This window comes from Callorhinus ursinus, unplaced genomic scaffold, assembly GCF_003265705.2.
Source record: "Callorhinus ursinus isolate GAN/ISIS: 27379988/994484 unplaced genomic scaffold, GSC_fseal_2.0 scaffold6, whole genome shotgun sequence".
Classification (NCBI taxonomy): domain Eukaryota; kingdom Metazoa; phylum Chordata; class Mammalia; order Carnivora; family Otariidae; genus Callorhinus; species Callorhinus ursinus.
The window spans coordinates 33,096,055-33,115,840 of NW_027397068.1; the positions used below are offsets into that span (position 1 = coordinate 33,096,055).

A 19,786-nucleotide genomic window follows, 5' to 3' on the forward strand; every position below is an offset into this window, starting at 1 on the left:
AATGAGACCAGAGTGCACTGAGGCCCTCGGTCCAGTGCCTGCCCTCTCCACGTGCTCAGGCCGGGGAGGAGGGAGACAGGGGTGAAGGGCGCCCTTCCCGGCCCTGCCAACGCCCCAGGCCAACAGCTCCACATGACAGCCGGCTCCTGAGCTCTGCCCTCTAAGTGACAGAGCCACTGGGAGAAGGGGCCATGTCCGTGGGAGGGCCAATTATACCACACACCTAAGTGACCTTAGGTATTTTTAAAAGGAAAATTCCCCAAACATTAATCTTTCCAAAGCTCTTTATCTCTCCCCCCAATTTTATTTATTTTTTATTCCCAATTTTATTTATTTATTTTTTATTAACATATAATGTATTATGTTTCAGGGGTACAGGTCTGTGACTCATCAGTCTTACACAATTCACAGCGCTCACCATAGCACATGCCCCAAAGCTCTTTAAACACGAATCTCACGTACTAAACTGGGCTTGGTGTGAAATGTGAGGATAAACACACCTTCCATCCACCTAGAGTTCCTAGAACCCCCTGAACTAATGTGCTATGCTTTACCCTGGTGCCCCAACAAGAGCTGCCCATGTAAATGAATGAGCTGGTCTGGGTGGACAATACTGTAAATAACAGCCACCAGGAAAAAAAAAAATCCTGAGGAAAATTAATTTTCAACAGTGGAACAGAGCAAGGAAAACAGAACTGTGCTTTTCCTGCTTGTGATTTATAACATGTCCCCTCTTAACTCACAATAATGAATCACTGCCTTTTCCTCCAGGAGTTCATCCTCTCTCTGAGTTGGACTCTGTATATATGTACATGCAAGGGAGCTGATTTTCCATTTGGAATTCCTCTATGCTGTGCTTTCATATCCTACTCTTTCCAACATTAACAAAAAGTGTTCAAAAGGAACTTATCCAAAGAGAATTTCTTCCTCGCCCTGTTCATTCCTGTTTTTTTTAGAATTTGCAGCTGAGTTTCATTAAGAGGCAAATTTCTAACAATTCTATTAGGGCATAAAATTCAGATTCTTCTACAGAACATTTCTAGAATTCAAAGGTAAATGTCAAACCACTGACACACACCCATTAAGAAAAAAAAGCATGATCGAAAGTGGTATGTATTTAGGAGTTGTTGTACTTTGTAGTTCTGGTATTTAAGTCTTAAAATCTATATTTAACAGGTCTTAGTTCAACTGTCTTACTAATATAGCCATGTAACGTGCTATTTATTTTATTTTATTTTCCCATAGGAGGTCTTGGGATCCCAAACAGCATGCTATTTAGTAATTTATTCATCTGGAAGTCCATCAACTCTTAGTTATGTTTCCATTTATTATTTGCACCCTAATTGGCTCAAAGCCAGCCTCTTCTTAGCAAAGTTTCCACAGATCTACTTGTTACTAAATCTGGTGGTTACACTTCTCAATACCCAGCTTATTTCACACCCTTGGCAGTATCTGACACTATTGACCATTCACTCCCTTCTGGAAACATTTTATCCTATCGGTCATCATGATACCCACACTCTTCACATCTTCCTACCACCTCTGTGGCTCTTATTTCTCAGTGCCCCTTGAGGTTCCTCTTCTTCCATCTCTATCTTATGCAATGGCTTTTCCTCAGGTCTCTCTCTTCTAGGCCATTCTCTTCTCTCTATAAACCCTGCTGAAGCATCCTGCCCTATGTTCCTGACTGTTGCAATTACCCATGTTAGTTAGACCTTCATGTAAGATTTCTCTCCTGAACTCAAAGATACTCATTCAGTATTTACTGGCCTCTGACACTTAGATAACACGGGCACTTCAACCTTCACAGGCCCCAGTGGAACACATCCATCTTCCACCCCGACCTCCTCCTCCTTCTGCATTGCTTCCTTCTACCTCCTTCCCTAATACCATGACTATCCATCCCATTGTCCAAGCCAGGAATATGGGGATGATCCTAGATTTCCAAGTGTGATACTTCGTATCCATTCTCTTCTCCCTGTTCCTACTGTGGAGACCTCACACCACAGTTACCCTCTGTCGTGTTCACTCTCTTCACCTCCTGATTGGTCTTCCTCTGCCTCCTGTCCTGTTCTCATCCAATCCATTCTTCACTGTGTGCCAACAATGGTGTTTCTAATATACAAATCTGATCTTGATAGTCAAAATCAAAGTCTGGTCTGACACTCAAATTTAAAACTATTCAATAGCTTCTCGTTACCCCCAGGATAACATCCAAAGTCCAAAGACCAGCTCATACGGCCTTGATGGACTGGTTCCTCCTTGCCTTTTTTAAACTTACCTCTTTCTTCCTGACGCATTTCCTTTTCTTTTCCTCCTACTTAGCCTTCTCAGCTTCAGTCTTTCTGAAAATCTTCCAGTCTTCTAATGCTGTTTCCACTGCCTGGTATGCTCTTGTCCCAATATAATTCTTATTCCTCCCTTAGCTGGTCAGCTCCTGTGCATCTGTCAGCTGTCAGTGGAGGGTCAGTTCCTCCAGAAAGCCTTCCTGGAGTGAAGTGCCCTGCTGTGCAATTGGTACCGTCTGAACTTCCCATTTATGCCGTGTCTGACTGCACTTGAACTGCCCAACTGCACTTCACCTTGCAAGTCACGTCAGCTTTGTGTGCCCTTTGTGGTATCTGACCTGTTTGTGGTGGAGCAACTGGGTCTTGTGTAGGTACTCAAAAATATTTGTGGAAACATTAATAGAAGAAAGGATAAAATCCAGCTGTCAAGTTCTAATTGACTTTGTTGCCTGTCTGTCTACTTTTCTGAAAGTATGAGCAACAGAATCTTTACTATCTTTAGACAGAAGTTGAAAGAATACCCATCTTAAAATTAAAAAACAAACAAATGGAACATAATAAAAAATAAAAAGAAAAAAGAAAAACAAACAAACAACAACAACACCCAACAGTTACTGAGTACCGTGTGTGGGCACTGTGCAAAGAGCTTCACCTGTGCGGTCATTTTGTTCTCACAGTGACCTATGGGGCAGGAGCCATTATTTTCTCCACATTACAGATGAAGAAAATAAGGCTAAGAGAGATAAACAATTGGGCCAAAGTCAGTTGGCAGGGCCAAGATTATATGAAACCCCCAAGCCCCGCCCCCCACAACAAAAAAACTCCATCCAACAAAATGGATGTGTTCAACAAAATGTATGGAATACTTGTTTTGTGTAAAATACCACAAGAGATATATCCACACAATCCCTGTGCTACTTTACTCCAGTGAAAATAACCAGGAATGCTGAAGAAGAGTGGGACTGTTTTGCATTTGGCCAGTTACTACCATCAGCCTGGCAAGGAATATGCTATATACATGGAAGAATATGACTGAGTAAACCAGAAAACTTTCCAGCTTTTCTGCACCAGATACTGTAATTTCATTATTTAGCATAAAATGTGAATGCTAGGTTCATTAACAGTCAAATCCAGATGCAAATGCAAATTGGGAAATATAATGGAAAACCAAATAGCAGATTCTCATTATCTGCCTTTTGTGAAAATCTATGCCAATGTTCTCCTTTGTAACAAGTACTGAATTACAGTACTTCAGGCCTGAGAGAAACCTAGAAATTATTTACTCCAAATCTTCCCAAGTATTTTTAAGCTTAAGGTCCAAAGGAAAATAACTAGTAAGTGTAAAACATTGCCAGGACTCAGGAAAACTGATTGGCAGTATCTATGAAAGCTGAACCTATACCTATCCTGAGGCCTAGTCCAATACTCCAAGAAACATACCCAATTGAAATGCTATTATTTTTCACCAAATGATATAGATGGTAATGCTAACAGAGCATTTTTTTTTTTTTTTTTTTGCAATAACCCCATACTGGAATCAATCTAGTGAACATCAACAGTAGACCGGGCAAATGAAAATATGTAATATACCATGTAGTGATGAAAATGAAGTACACCTACATACAACGATGTGGATGAATCTCAAAAACATGATGTTGTGAACAAAAGACGTCATAATTTTATCATGATTTTATTTATACAAATTTCAAAAACCTGTCTAACCTAATGTATGATGTCAATAGTAGGAAGAACAGTTAGGGGGTGGGGGTGCCGGAGAGTGATCAACTGGAAGAGGAAATGTTGAAATGCCGATGATTTCTGTCTCTTGTTTTGAGTGCCGATTACACAGGTATGTTCATTTTGTGACAATCCATTGAGCTGTATACTTATTATATGTGCATCTTTTTTCTGCATGTTATGTTATACTTCAGCAAAAATCACACCCCTTTCCCCCCAAATGGAGAAACTTAGAACACTTCCTGTTATCCATCTCCTATATTATCAAGAAATTCTCAGGCACAATGGGGAAAACTTATGAATTTTGTGAATCTTAATTCCGCTAAAACTAACATTTGCTTCAGTCATGTCAACAAAAATAAATACTTCAATACTGAAAACGTTTGCTAAAGAAACAAATGTGTTTGATGAGAAAACAAAAAAAACAATATTTCCTTTGGCAAGCATTTGTTGGATTGGAGGTAGCAAACATAAAACTTCCAAGTTGTTACTGAATTTGCTTACACGCTCAGTTTACTCAAGATTCAGAATTTTTGTGGAGTTGTATTTTTTTAAAAAACAAAACAAAACTATAGGGATAAAAATAATTGTAACAGAAATAAAAAAGACTGAATTTCTAAACTGTTGTCCTGGCTATGTTCTAACTATGCACAGATGTGTAAAGCCTGGCATATGATAAGCATTAAAATCTATTTGCTCTATGAATAAAAATATAGTACACTGGGCACTCTTTAGGATATTTCTCATCAATCTTTGTCACAGACAGGTACAATGAGTATTTTTTAAGTACCTGGTAAGTAGGAAATCACCTATACTTCTTTACTATTTTAGTAAATATATAATAGAGAATAATGACTGAAAAAAAATAAAACTCCATCAGAGCACTGATTAATATTATTTACAAAACACCTGTAAATGATAGAACATCACTAAATGATTTATGAAGCAATAAATCACTTAAGATAAAGAAGTTTTCTTAAAGAAAAACTCAGAAGTCATTAAGACCTTAGAAAAATGAACAAAAAAATCTCCTCCCGCCAACTGTATTTAAGAAAAAATTGAGAGTAGTATCACTCTCCCTGGAAGTCATCATATATTAAACTGGTGTCAAGAAAAACTTAGAAAATATTAGCTTTCAGGAAAAAAACACTTGCAATTTATATTTTCTACTTTTAAGTAGCATATTCTTACTATGACTCTAAAATCTGTCCAAACCCCCCATTAACATTTTAAAAGAAAGTTCTCCGGTTCCTACCAAGCAGAAATAAATAACACCTGACAACAGCATTAGGGAGCATAAACATAAAATTACCTGTTATTAAAAACTGAGCACATTTTTCTCAAAGAAATATATTACTCAGCTGTAAATAGTATGTTTGCCATTCACACTAATGTTTCAACATTATGGTTCAATCTTCTAAAAAGCTGACATGGAAAATAATGGTGTAATAAACTAATTCATCATAATGTGCAAAGGAAACCGCTGGAATAAATTGTAATAACCTTTCAAAAACTAGCAGCTTTTAAAAGTATTAATTCCTACTCCAGATAATTGGAAAGGACACCTGGGTGGGTAGGCAATATTTTTTATGGGATTGCTCTGTCAGGAGCTCAGATTGTCTCTGGACTCAGCAATGATCATTTAGCACTAAATGACAGTGAATCTTGCAAATAGGTATTCCTAGATGGTGTCCGCCATAAATTACCAAAGTCAACTCCCCTCAAGGTCAGCCATATGAGAGGGCAGTATCAAACGGCCTTTGTGGAGACCCAGAGTGGTCCTCGGGTTTCTCATAAATGGACAATAGTTGTGTTGGCTGCCATAAAATCAACTTAATGGACTGACAACATAAATTACCATCAAACTTTGACAACATTCGTCCCTAGAAAACAGCTGAAGAATGCTTTTATATCAAAGCTGAAGAAAATGGATAACAAAATGCTTTGCTCTATACCAGATCATAAATATTTTTAACAATTCTAAGTGGGGAATGAATTAATATTAGAAGCTACAATACGTTTTACTTGAGTCATTAAAAACAGCATCTAAGTAATATTAAAATGACACTTGCTTTTTGAAGTAACTACTCTATATCATTGTAATGCAATGGAGAGTGTGTGTGTGTGTGTGTGTGTGTGTGTGTGTGTGTGTGTGTTCTAGGTAAGAAGGCCACATTTGCCTGGCACCGGGTATTTCACTAAACCTAGATAACTAAAAAGATTGTTGATGCCTTTCTAGTTTTATTTTCTCTCTCTAGTCCACTGGACCCATAGGTAAGACAGATCCTTGAGCTCTCACACCACTTTGGATAAATCATTAATTCATTTTCTTTATGGCTCAGTTTTTCTATTTGTAAAGTAAAACAATTATTATACATGGACATTTCGAAGACAATGTAATTAATCCTAGCAGGAAAGCACCAAATAGACTCTAAACTACTAGAGAATCGTATTAATACATTTGTGAAAATAATGTACTCTGGACAATCAATTAATGACTTTTGAAAGTCAATTGCTAAAAAAAAAATATAACAACAGCTGAACTAAGATACTGGAATTTTGGGGGTAAATTAAACATCATTGTTTAGTGGAGTTTTCATTACTCATCTAATTATGCTTCCATCCTATAACTGCAGTCATTATTGCTGGTAGTCACAGAAGTAGTAATACAACCTAAAGCTACAATTATTCTCCCAGGCATTTTTATAATTGTATTTATTATCTTTTGAAAATCAGGACTTCACTGCAGATTTTGCTAAAAGAAATGCTACAGTGAATAAAAGCAAGATGGTCCTGGCATCCAATGGCATCTCAGACCATGAATATTATGTACAATGTCAAAGAACTCTATATACTTTGTAAACTATAAAAGTTCCCAAGCAGAATGCAAAGTTAGTATATTTTGTGTCTTTCTCCCCCACATCCCATCATCACCTTCTCTCCTGTCTTTCTTTGCACTATTTCTTGCATTTATTCTTTCCCTCTATCCCACTGTCACTTCTGTCTAGAGCCTCATCACCTTAGAACTGAATTATTGTGGTAGTTTCCCTGTTCCTGTTCTCTTTCTACCAATCCATCCTGCCTACTCCTGCCAAATTAATCTTTTTTAAAGCACTCTTAATTATGTTATTCTTCTGCTCAAAAATTTTCAATGAGTCCCCATCACCTGGAGGCCAAAGGTCAGAGTCTTTAGCTAGAATCAAAGCCTTTGACTGTCTGGCCTCACCTCCTTTTCTAATCTTGTCTTTTCCAGTTCTCCTGCACAAACCTGTGGGATAATAAATGCACCTGCTGCTGGGCCACTCCCACCATAGTGCCTGCCTGGCAGGTACCATCCATCCTCTCTGCCTAGCCAGTTGCCTTCCTTCTGTGAAGCCTTTTTCTCTGCTTCAACCCATAGTCAGCACCACCAGCCATGAAACTGGAACACTCATTGTTTGTTTTTTGTTTTTTTCTTTTTGTATTAAAATGATTTATTTCACTGTTGCAATATGGCTTAACTTCAGTTTTCATTGCTTAACGGTTTCCATGTCTTTTCTCCCTAATTAATTTGTAAAACTCTTTAAGGGTAGGGGTGTTTGTGTTCTTATTATCTGCCAATCTCCCTAGCATGAAGTTATGAAAATAGTTAGCAATCAGTAGACACTTGTTTAATGAATGAAAGCAAAATGCCTCTCTAGGCTTCTTGCAAGATTAGCATGAAAGCTACTCAGTTGTGCTGGTAACTTGTGGTATTCCAGAGCAGCAATTTCTGTATGTGAGGCAGTCTTCCCGAACCTAATAAATCTGCTTTCATCTTTAAGTTCTTAGTGAAATTCTAGATTATGAAATATAAGCTGAGCACATGAGATTTATAATGTTGGAATATGACTTTAATGTGAACTTGGGCACCATTAGGATAAACACAAAGTAGTGCATATTCACTGAATTAATACTCATTTTCTGAAAGTTCCTTACCAACAAAAAACTCAGTAACTTCTAAACAAAATTAAAATCATTTTAAGAATAAATTCAGAGAAAAAATGGTAAGTATGCAGCAGTGCAGAGGTTTTATTTTATAAATCAGAAATATATTTTAGCTTATAATATTCTGCAGAAAGAATATGGATTTTGGAACTCATCAAGACCTGGGTTGGCAACTCCATTCTGCTGCATGCCATCTTGGATCAGTCACTCAATGCCTTTGAATTCTAAAATTCTCACAAGGCAAATGAAAATATCAATATCCAATTCACTTGAAAAACCTGAGATGAATGAACCCCTTTTGAGCTGTTAATTGAGGTTAATGACTTCAAGGGCACCCTGTGGCACCTACCCCCACACCTGGCACGTTAAATAAATGATAGCTACGATAATCATTTTTGTTTTGAAGCTTTTCTTTTTGACTCCTTACTTCCTATTGTTTATGGAGGAAAATGACTTCCCTAATAGTTAAAGAGTATGAGTATAGGAATCTAAAACATCTGGGTTTAACTTGGGGCACTACCATTTACTAGTTGACTAATCTATTTATTAACGGATCTGAGCCCCAATTGTATAAGTGGGTGTATGAAGAAAACAAAATCTTGCAGGGACATTCTGAAGACTCAAAGTGATCTATTTTAGAGTGTGTAGCACAGAACAAGCACTCTGTTACAGTAGATATTATAATTCTTATGAGTCTTCTCTCAGGTACTATCCTGTTCTATATTAAAGAACCCATGTTCATTAATATTTTTTAAGTAAAAGTAGGAAAATTTTCCTCTATTATATTTCACTACTTTGCAGACAAACATAATTTGATATTATAATTATTCTTATAAGTGATATTTGTATAATGACTTATAGTGCACAAAATACCTTTATAACTTAAGACTATGCTCTAAAAATGTTCCCCAAATTAGTCACTCTTCGCTGTGATTACTACAATCATTATTCTGGCAACCCATTCTACCATTAAGATGTTCAATAGTGAACAATAATGATAAACTTCAAATATTAAGGCAGCTACTTAAAAAAAAGTTAAGTGTGTTATTGTTATAGGCCTATGTTTTTAGAAATATTTGGCAGTTAAAATTGGTTAGATGAAACTGAGCGATTGGTCACAGATTCTCCATCTCAGCAGTGGAGGCGTTCTCCAGGCAGGCTTTAACAAAAGACCCTTAACAGAAGTGGTTTCTTAATTTCTCTTTGACTTCTTGAATATTGTTTAAAATATCAGTTAGTTTGCCTATTGTCACTGAGGTTAAAATACAATTTAAAAAAATCTGGTAGGTGGTTTCTGGAACTTACCATGTCAACAAATGAAAAGAAGAAATATGGGTAACTTTCTTACATCACAGATTAGATCAGATGCTGAGATTAATGACTTATTATCTAAACTCAGTAGGAATGCAATTAAACGCTAAAGAATGGAAAGCACCCTACAGTTCGTAAGACTAAGCTGTTTCTACTAGCACAGTAACTTAACTGAAGCACATGCTTAAAACTCATCAAATACATTACTTCCCTTAACATTTACAAGGTCAAAACCAGACATCAGCCACAACTTGAAGTGCCATTAGTTGTTCTGAAAAACTTTCAGACAGACCGCTTCAAGAAGCAGCACACGGGTTTCCACGAAGGCCCCTGAGGTGTTTCATGTACACACGCACCTTGAGAACCAAGTGGTTAAGGACAGCATTACTCTTAATCCTTCAGATGAGTAGCCTGCCAAACAACCATTCTTTACACAAGGTATACAGCTCCTTATGCAACAGTCCTCATTTCCACTGTTTTATCCTCTATTCAGTCCTTGGTTTAGTGATTCTGGCCATTATACCTACACTTTAAAACATGATGTGACATATTACATAGGTAAGCGCCACTTAGTAACTGATAAGTGCACAGCATTGGATTGGCATGGGGGAGCAGTCTTTTCTAGACCTGCTTCCAAAATCCCTCCATAGGCATGGCATTTGCTTGTTTTTGGCCTTTGCTTTCTTTCATTGCCTCTACGTTCCTCCTATTACCTGCTATGCATATCAAATGACTTGGGGGGCTTCTACACTGTTTCGGTGTCTATTTTTACCAGACCCATTAACTAGAACTTATGTTTATAGTATCAATGATAATTTCAAAGCCATTTTACAAATGAAATATTTTGATCTTCATGATAAGGTGACATGAGATGAGGAAACAGGCATGAAGAAGTTATGTGATGTGCCTGAGTCACTTGACACCAGTGTCTGAATAGAGTACCTCCCTCCTGACTCTGAATTTGGGCTCACTTAGTCCCCGTTACTACTTCATCATTTGTTGGTCTTTGGATTAGACTTGTGTTAGAAATTCCTTCTCACCAGTTGTGTGATTTTTAAATATATTGGTTAAACCTTTAATTTTAGCTTCCTTGTTGGTAAATGGGGGGATAACAATACCTACTTCATAGGGTTACTTTGATGATTAAATGAAATGGTATATGTAAAGTAAAAAACCTAGAATAAGGTAAGTGTTCAAAAATGTTAGTCCTTCCAATCCCCTCTTGGGGAGTCTTCACCTAAAGGTAGTTCCCTTAGGTCTACAGAGGATCTCTGAAGTTACTCTGTAATCCAGTGGTGGGCCAGGAGAGCTGAGTATATTAACGTTATCACTTGGGTGACAACAGTTCATTGAACCAAGGATTTATCAGTCATCTACTATACCCCAGCACAGTGCTAAGGACTACAGATGCACAAAAGAAGTAGCAGCAGCCAAGGAATTTTGGCAGTGGCAAGAACCAGACCTCATTTCCTAGAAAATAAAGATACTCCAAGAGAGGCTAGTCTGCCAAGTTCAACGGGGCTTTTTGAAAATTCTCCCAAATAATTTCAGATAGAATACAATGATTTAAAAGCTTATACATGTTAGAGTTGACTCTTGAATGGCACATTCGGCCAAACCCCAAAGTGTTATTTTTGTAGGCAGTGGTACTGTGTCCAGACCGTATTATGACATGGGGTGAGGAAGGGAGCATGGAAGAGCCGATCTCAAAGGGACCTAGGAAAGAAAGGTTTAAAAACGTGTGAGATGTTTCTGCTCTGTGTTTCCATGACTTTAGTCACCTAGATTATAAAACACTCTAGGGCAAAACTACCCATTTGGTATTTTCTCTGTCCTTCTCCTTCAGTGCCTGGGAACAGAAATATTTGTTGAGCTGAATTTTAGCCTCCGAGTCAAACCAAACAGATGAACAAACAAACAAACAAAGGTAATTATGATTCCACCGCATTTGGATTAGCCCATAAGAAAAGTATTTACAGTCAACTAAAACATTGCACATTGAAAAGATTTTTCAAGGTCAAATCTAGTGAAATCTCAGCATAATTTGGTTTAAGCTATACATTTCATCGTTAGCAACAGTAACTGGTGTGTGAGGCAATGTGCAGTGTGAAACAACCCAGGGTTTAAGGTCAGACAATTTGGCTCTCACTCTGCCTCTTGTGATTTTGGGCAATGACCTGACCTCTCAGGGCCACAGATTTCTTCTTTTTAGAATGGGAATAATGTGATCTTATCTTATGACATTATTGAAAAACTTAACTGGGATGGACTGTTACATGTATACACTAATTAATAGGTAACAATTTTTGAGCATTCAATAAGCATTAGACTATGCTAACCACTTTTTATTTATCTAATTTAAACTTTACCATAACTCAAGGGGATGGATGTATTAATTATTCCCATTTTAGAGATAAGGAAATTGAGGCACAGAAAGTTTTTGTAAGAACCTTGCCACAGTCAATTACTAGCTGGCTGAACAGGAACTGAAACTCAGCCTCTGGCAAGCTAGCTGCAGATCTATGTTCTTAACCATCTTGCTTTGTCGCCCTGCTCTGTCAGAGCAGCTCATTACATGCCCACTTCTCACCCTGGATTCTGGTATAAAAAATGCAACAGATCCCACCTTTCCAGAAATAGCTAGTTACCCTGAGGACACAGGGCACATGCATAAGGAGAGACAAAGTCATACACAACACAAGTTGTCAAATGTCAGAGCGGGGTATAACCACAAGTTCTATGGCGGTCTGGAAGGAAGGACATAATTGGGATGGAAAATCGGCACGGTTTTGTAATATAGGTGGAACTTGACTTAAGCCTTGGAGGAAAAGCAGAATTAAAACCAGGAAGGAGGATTTGGGGAAGTTGTTTCAGATAGTCAGGACAGCAAGGACAAAGGCTCTCTGTGCTCGGGAAATAAGGCTTGGGGTCAGTGGGGAAGGTTTCTATATGGGAACACGGAGACTGGGGAACAAGAGACACGTTAAAGTCATCTTTTAGAACGTTTGAGAAGCCCAGAGAGGAGGGAGGACCCCCTATGCGAGAGCCACCGGGGGTTTCTGAGAGGCGGTGTGTCTGTGCGCGCGGGTGCCGTGTCATGCCGAGCAGTGCTTTCCAAAGGCTGATGAGATGGCAGATGTATAACCCATGGGGTGGGAGGACTGACAGTCGGATAACGGATAGCACGTCAGTGTTCAGTACACATACCTACATTCAGACACTTCTCAATGATCAGGTGATGATTATCTGGTTGGTGGGTATTCCATGGCCTCTTCTCACCGCCTCCGGTCCTTTCCGCTTGTTTCCTGCTTGTTAACACCTGGGGGTGGAGATGGAGATAAAGTGATTTTCCAGTGAGTCTTTTATTTTGTTTTAATCATTATTTTTTTGCTGCTCCTTAGCAGCTGTAGTTAAAAATGTGTTATGGGCAGAAGAAGAAGTATGTCTTGGATGATCAGAACATTTCCTTCTTTCTTTCTCTTTTCAAATGGTACTTCCAGTGCCTTTATTAAACAATTTGCTGATGAAGAGCAGAGCTCACATTTGAGCCTAACCCTAGAATATGCAACTGTTAATTCCCTTTGATTAGAGATGGACTTGTAAATTGGGGGCTACCCACATGCACTTTCAGATAACGTTCCTGCAGCAGAAAATTGTTTCTGATCTGGCTGTTGAAGTTTTTAGGTGAGAGAGGTTAAATGTACTCTACTTAAAGATGCCCACATTGTGCATCTCAGACTACCTTTTATAGCCGTATGATGATTATCCACACAAATCATTTTTACCTTTGCTACCACTTGAATATATTAAGCACTTGCTGCTTCTTCCTAAGTTGAATATAGAACACTAGGAGACCTGAGTAATTCTTTAGCTGCAGAGTACATGGTTGGCTCTAAAACTAAAGTGCTGTATTAGATTAAAAAAGAAAGAAAGAAAAAGATGAGAAAATGAAACAGACTGCAATGAAACAGGTTTGCAATGCCAAACTCTTTTTTTTTAAAGTAATATTTCATTGTTTTTTCCAGGCTATTATTAAAGAGTGTATATGACATCTAAATAGATTGTAGGAGCCCAATCCCAATACATCATTATCACTAATATATATTTAATAGTAGACATAAAATTGTTCTTTTTAAAGTAATATTTCATTGTTTTTTCCAGGCTATTATTAAGAGTGTATATGACATCTAAATAGATTGTAGGAGCCCAATCCCAATACATCACTATCACTAGTATATTATTTAATAGTAGACATAAAATTGTTCTGGTCCAAAATGGCCAGAATATGCATCTTTTACACATACACACTTTTTTTTTTTAAGTTTTGCTCTTTTTTTTTTTTTAAGATTTATGTATTTATTTTAGAGACAGAGCAAGAGAGGTGCCTGGGTGGCTTAGTCGGCTAAGTGTCTGCCTTTGGCTCAGGTCATGATCTCAGGGTCCTGGGATCGAGCCCCACATCAGGCTCCCTGCTCAGTGGGGAGCCCACTTCTCCCTCTTCCTCTATTGCTCCCTGTGCTTGTGCATGCTCTCTCTCTGTCAAATAAATAAAGTCTTGAAAAAAAAGAGTGAGAGCAAGAGCATGTGGGGGGAGGGGCAGAGGGAGAAGGAGAGGGAATCCCAAGGAGACTCCACACTGAGCGTGGAGCCCGATGTGGGGCTCGATCCCAGGACCCTGAAATCATTACCTGAGTCGAGATCAAGAGTCAGATGCTTAACCGACTATGCCACCCAGGCGCCCCCCCGCCACACCTTTTTCAAGAAAAAGAAAAGACTTTAAAATTGTATACACTTGGCTAATAGCCAGCTACCAAATCTCTCGTATCTCTTCTCCGATTAACACACTTTCATACATTATTTCCAGTTCTTCTACTTGAATCCTTGTCCATTCTCCACCTCACTACCTCAATACTGCCCAAACAGTTCCAGAGAAACCAGAAAACTAGTAGAAAAAAAGTACATTTGGTTATTTCAGGACATGGCACACATCGGTAGTGTCTACTTATTAGCCAGAAAACTGGATCCATTGCTTGTGAGAACTTCTCACATGCTCAGAGGCTGCTGACCTCAACAGAAGACAAAGCAAAATGAAGCCTCAACCACTCTGCTTCTCAATTTGTTTGAGAAGCTAGAATTACTTCTAAAGTTCCCAAATAAACAGAAATCATTATAATTGTGAATAATTAAAATGCTAAACTCAAGAGGGCACTCAACATTCATTACTTTGCAGAACTCATCCCCTAAGGGTAGTACCTTCAATTAGTTCAGTTTTTACAACAGAAGAAAAATGTGACAATCAGTAATTGCAGGTATTTAGCGCAAGGAACAAAACAAGCTAACTTGCCTTTAAATCAGTCTTTCTCAGCCAGCAGAGGCACTGCTCTCTTTTGGATTTTTAATGTCTATACTAATTCCAGGATACAGAAAAGCAATAGATGGCAGGATAGCAGAAAAATGTACCGGCCTCAAAGTGCTAAGGAGATGCACAGCTTTATTCACTATTGGGAATAGGTTAAAGTAGAAGGTATCATACAATAATAAATAGTTTTAAAAGAGAATCTTTTAAAAGATATTTTATAAATTTATCGATATATTTACTCAACTTACAAATGTTTATTAAGCACTTAACCATGCATCATGGTTTATACTAAGTGATAGTTACACTGCAGAATAAAAACTAGCCAATGGTTATTTTTTTAAACATATACAAATTACCATATAGAAATCTGAACACAGCAATATATTTTTATATTCTTACAAATATAAAGTTTGGAGTATATAGCTACTATATAGAAAATGAAGCTATCCAAAGCGTTATTCCTCATTATTCTTGAAGTTGTAATAAATTATTTTAATTTAAAAAATTAAATCACAAATTATTCAGATTTTTCTTCCTCAGAGCCTCCTCTATAAAAAGTATAATTTTTTCTTACAAAATATACCCATTTTTTTGCAGTAATAAATGCTATTACAATGATTAGGGTTTTTCTTAGATGTTTATAGAACTAAAATATTATGTCATGTTGGAAATGGTTTAGCAAAGAGTAGCTACAGTTTTGTATCTAAGAGACTGCAGCAAAGCAGATTTTTTTTTTCCCTGAGTCAATTTCAAATTGACAACAATGACCCAAGAAAGGGTTATCTTTTACTAGCTGCCACTTTGGGGAGATACATTTTGTCTTTCATTTAAGTAGAGGAAAGAATTCGTTAGAAATGTGTTGCAAATAGATTCAGAATGATAAATCTCAAGTTACCAATTCCACTTTTAATGATTAGTTGTTTGTTACATATGGTATGTACTTTTAACCTCGTAGGTACTAACAGTCTATATCATCAAGGATATGATTATTTGAACTTTAAAAGGATGTAAATTTTATAAACTAGTTTTGGCCTTAATACATTTAGGAGAAACCACTGTTTTTAGCAAATGATTCATAAGTGTGTAACAATCGGTGTTAAAAAAAAAAAACCTTTGAGTCAGTGTGATAATGGAACTAGAACATGTTTTCAAGGAAATGTTCTGACTTGAACTTCTCTTCAAACACACAACATTGTTTACATACCTAGGAACCAAGAGAGAGCAGGTTTGGGAACTTTAGAAATAATTCTAGCTTCTCAAACATACTCGTTTACAGAACATGAGGAAATTCTAAGCACCCACAATAACCACTGTTTCCTGGTGCAGTGAAGAACTACACCGGGAATATCCTACCCCTCTGTGTGCTGTGCTAAGCTGTGCCAATCTGTCTATTAATGATAGTGCTACCATTTATTAGTTACTAAATATGTTTTGGCACTGACCTAAATGCCTCATGAGCTGGTATCATTAGGCCCATTTTATAGGTGAACAAAAGACCAAGGGAGTCTAAGGCACCTGCCCAGGGCCGCGTAATTAGTAGTGATGGAGGCGGGTACAAAACCTCACTCTATAGCTCTGCACCTCACTGTCCAGCTCTCCAGCTAAGAGCTCTAAAGGAGGCATTTTCAGTTGTGAGATGCTTACAACCACCACCACTACCACAACAAAATACCTATCCCTTGCAATAATAGTGTGAGTTAATTAAAAGATGAAGTCAACACATTTGGCTCAGCTATTAGGAATTAAAATCTATTGCTCCCAGTATTAGTTGTCTCTCATATCCATATGCACAGAATTTTCTAGTATTTTATTAAAACCTGGCTTGGGCCTCCTACTCTCCAATGAACCCTTCTAGTGGGGGAATCTGTTCCTGCCATTCTCTGATATTAGCTCAAACCTTTTGCATCCCCTCCCACCCTTGAGGAATTTTAATTCTGAGCAGGCTCAGCTTACACATGAAACGAAGTTACATAGAATGTTTCTTTTCTTTTCACACTAGTACAATTATGTGGCATTCCAGGATGCCTTAAGCTATACCGTTTCTCAATTACCTCAACTGCCATCTGTTTCTATTTCTTTCAGCCCTTCTCCCTGGTACCCTAAACAATGAATGATATTCCCACTGAAGAGCCAGACTTAGTGCATTCTCTGGCAAGGATGTGGGTAACGTATAGAGATATCCCTCCTATTTCAATAAGACGATATGAGGTTTGATCAAAGCCAATTATCTGTTGATTTGCAGTTTAACATTCCAACTATCCACCATTATCTTAATTCTGGAAATCCTCAGAAGATCCAAAGCATTGGATCCATCACAAATTAATCGTAATGGGGAAGTACTATTTGAAGAATGAGGAGGGGGAGACATACAGGGGCATCTGCTTTGTCAATCTTGCTAAGGCCTTCAAATGCCATCTGTTTTCCGTTCTTTTCTGGCTACCATCTTTCCCTAGGTTAAAAGATTTTAAAATGTGGAAAAAAACCTTGAAAACAAGCTTGAGATTTTAATTCTGTATTTCATCTGCCAAAGAGCAAACTACAGTTAGCCTCAGCAAGTGTTCCTAATAGATAAGGGAGTTGTTGCTTCACATATAATTACATTGAGTCTAACAGTAGACATAGCCAACCGTATCATCTTCATACAATCAGAAGTGCTAGTAAGTCTGAAAGGCATCCATTTTAAGGAGCGTCTAAGCTACTTTTATTTTACTTCAAATAAGGGTTATCATGGAATAAAACTGATAATTCTTTGGGGGAACAATTTTTGGAATATAAAAAAAAAGTATGAAAGGTAAATGAAACTGATGGTTGTGAATGGCAGTTAAGTTCAGGCATTTTGTGTTCTTTTGTGTTAGCTTTGGAATGTTAAACAGGTCAGGTTCTTTGTAAAAGAAAACATTTTATTCAGAACATTCTCCCATGAAAGCCCCCTATGACAAAGTGTCATTTTTTGATATATTAGTACATGTCTGCCCACATTTTATATTCAAAAAAGGCAAGCAATGTTTTAACAACTTTTGACAAGCGTAGGGAATTAAACTTGCACAGAATCGACTCAAAGTGTAATGCTATAGCCTGTTACATTTTCTATTTTGTACTTCTTCCTGGAAGACCACAACATTTTTAATTATGTCAATTTCTGGTTGAAAAAAATGCAGAGAAATTAAAGGTGTGTAATTAGAATAGGAAACATTTAAGTCATCAATAAAATATGTTTTAAGCATAAAATTCAAAATGTGTTGAGAAAAAGAGCTACAGAAACAGTAGTCAGTGAGTTATAAATATGTAACAGGAGCTAAGTCAAAGAATTTTCTAGAAAACTAGCCAAGGAATCTCAAGAAATTCAGCTACCTCTTACTTACACTTACAGGTTTCCTACCCATTCATAAATTTCAAAATGAAATCATCTTTTGTTTTTTGGCAATTCAGGCTCTGCCTGCTGAAAACTTCTCTTGGATACCCAAGGGCACCTCAAGGCAACAAACTGCCCTTCATCCTGTGTCCCTCTGACTATGACCCTGCATGACTGCTCTCTGGCCTCTTCTGTCTCTCCTCCACCCTTGCTCATTCATTCATCTAGAGCTTCTGCTAATTCCCTGAATATGTCAGGTTCTGGCTCCTCTGCCTACATCACTAACCCAATTGGCTCAACTAATTTCCCCTCTTGCTTTTTGATCTCAGCTTAGAGGTTACTTTCCTCTAAGGAGGATTTCTCTGATAATTCTCTCTCTAGGTGTCTTTCCCCTAGATCCGGTAGAACCCTGTTCTCTCCAATCTAAGTCCCTGTCATACAGTGATGTCACCGCCTCTTTATTTCCCTGGATGGTCAACAGACTGGAAGCTCCAGGAAGGCTAAGACCATGTCTATTTTGTTTACTGTTGAATCTCTACTGCTTAGACAAGCGCTTGGGATAGTCTAGATGCTCTTAAACACTTTGATAAACAGTTTAATGAATCATTTGAGTAAAAAGTTCATATATGACCAATATATACTTTTTCCCTCTTGGTGATATAACACACATTGTTAAATGTAACTACTTTAAAAAATATATTAGTTTATTTGAGTTGGCACATGTTAACATTAATGTTCCCATTTGATGATGTCATCTAGCTGGAAAAACAAATTTCACATTTCAGTCCAAGGGCTTTTTTATACCACTTTTCTCTACACAGAAAGTACAAGGTGGGTAAGCTCTGTTAAGCTCTGGAATGCCATGCTTGGACTTGAGTTTAAGATACAGACTTTTAATGGCAACCATAAGGGTAAACTGAAAGGGGACAGAAAGGATTTATGAAGAATAATGTATAACATCTGAAAGAACAGAAGGTCTTGCTTTAGAGATCGCTGTGTCATTATGCTGTGGTAACTTCTGGGGGTGGGGGTGCTGTGACTGGAAAAGGAGAATAGTTAAAGTCAGGACCTATTAGTGAGTCAGGGGAATGGAGCTGGAGGAAGAGGGCATCTTATGAATATTGTTATTAGATAATCAAGAGCTGTAATAATCAATATTCTCTTGAAAGGACCTTAAATCTAATGAAGCAGACGTGGATAACTAAATTATGATTATGACAAATTCAGGGAATTGGTTCAGGGTTCTTTGCATCCAAAATTCAAATAAGTAATCAAAGTGAAATTGCATTAGCTGACCTCCTCAAACCACCTCTGAAATACAGGAGGCATTTATTAAGAATACCCCAACCAAATAAAAGCATGACATAAGTGCTTCCATATTTCACAAATGCCTTTGGCTAAGGGGGAGGGTGGATGGAGTTAGGTGTGGGTGGGCCGGTATGAGGGGAAGGACACAGAACGAAGAGAAGGAGCTCTTGCAAAGAGATAAGTGGAACTCTTATTTTTTTAAAATTGCCACAGCAGTACTTCTCTTAAGTCAAGATTAAAAATACGACGAGCTTATGGAATGTTACCTTCTATGGCAAAAGTTATATAAAACAATTTTTATTCCCATATAAATTACTTAACACGGGTGCCACTGGTTTTACAGATTAATGTTGGCACCGACAGGCCATCATATATAAAAGAGAGTCTTTCCCTGTATTTTTTAGCCTTCAGCCTTCAGTATTTCTCTGTCTCTTTAGTGAATTCTTATTTCTTATTTTGCAATAT

The 19,786-nt window shown here is 37.6% G+C and overlaps 1 protein-coding gene across 6 annotated transcripts in view; it reads right to left on the reverse strand.

The window, feature by feature from the left end:
• Positions 1 to 19,786, reverse strand: part of HS3ST5 (heparan sulfate-glucosamine 3-sulfotransferase 5) — a 264,957-nt gene that overhangs the window by 94,838 nt on the left and 150,333 nt on the right. For 5 of the 6 annotated variants that reach the window (XM_025860618.2, XM_073893805.1, XM_073893803.1 and 2 more), the window contains one exon: positions 12,510 to 12,621. The gene's annotated coding sequence lies outside the window, so the exon portion shown is untranslated. The remainder of the gene's footprint in view (positions 1 to 12,509; positions 12,622 to 19,786) is intronic. The other variant, XM_073893807.1, reaches the window with a different exon arrangement.